The following is a 946-nucleotide window of genomic DNA, read 5'->3' on the forward strand; positions in this document are numbered from 1 at the left end:
AAGTACTGCCTATAGGGTCAGAATTTAAAAAAACCCAACGCACAGCAGATTATCAAAAGAAGATATATAGGTATCACGTGTAAAATGTAAGTGCTCGCAAAGAACAGCGTAGATTAGATATTTAGATTATCTAGGTCATCTCAGTGAAAATAAGCGTATGAAAACTAAGTAAGTCGCGAAAAAGACCTTCACTTTTTTTATCTAGCAAAATAGGTATAATCATCATATGCTCCTTTTTTTTAGATTATATAACGCGGGATTCGAAACTATTATGGAAAATAATAAAATCAGGTAGCAAGCAGCCTCCATAAAAATGTTTAATTAAATTAAGAAAACTTATACATTTTCCAAGCTATGTGAATCGATTTGTCCAAACGCGCGGCGGCTCAGAGAGAGAGAAAAACACGGAACGACGATGTAAGGTACAGGACTCGACACACGGCATTATGTTACATCTATTTGATCCGATATCTTATTATCTATGTGATTTCTAGTTATTTCTCCTTAGAACGATATAGCTTATTCTAAATGACCTATCAGTTTTTCCACATGATGACTTTCATTGATATAACTACCATCAGCAAGGCATATTGCTATTCTAATATAACAGCAAATATCTTAAATCTGAATAATAAATGAATCTGAATATTATTTAAAAGTCACAGAAAAACAAATATATAGATAAGACAAGCCTATACTCCCTACACACACACAAAAGTATATGAGAAACTTCAGGTCCTCCATAATCAACCATGAAACTCAAGTTTAGCTAATATTTCCTTATGTTATATTTACTGTTTTGACCTATATCAGGCTTAAATTAACCTTTTGACCTTATTAAGTGTATATGTCAATTACTCATCNACAAAATATACATATGTATACGATCATACCGCACGTAATACATCCGTGTACATAGTACTACCATTGAGGATCCCTGTCTCAC

Source organism: Mizuhopecten yessoensis, unplaced genomic scaffold (assembly GCF_002113885.1).
Source record: "Mizuhopecten yessoensis strain PY_sf001 unplaced genomic scaffold, ASM211388v2 scaffold6905, whole genome shotgun sequence".
Classification (NCBI taxonomy): domain Eukaryota; kingdom Metazoa; phylum Mollusca; class Bivalvia; order Pectinida; family Pectinidae; genus Mizuhopecten; species Mizuhopecten yessoensis.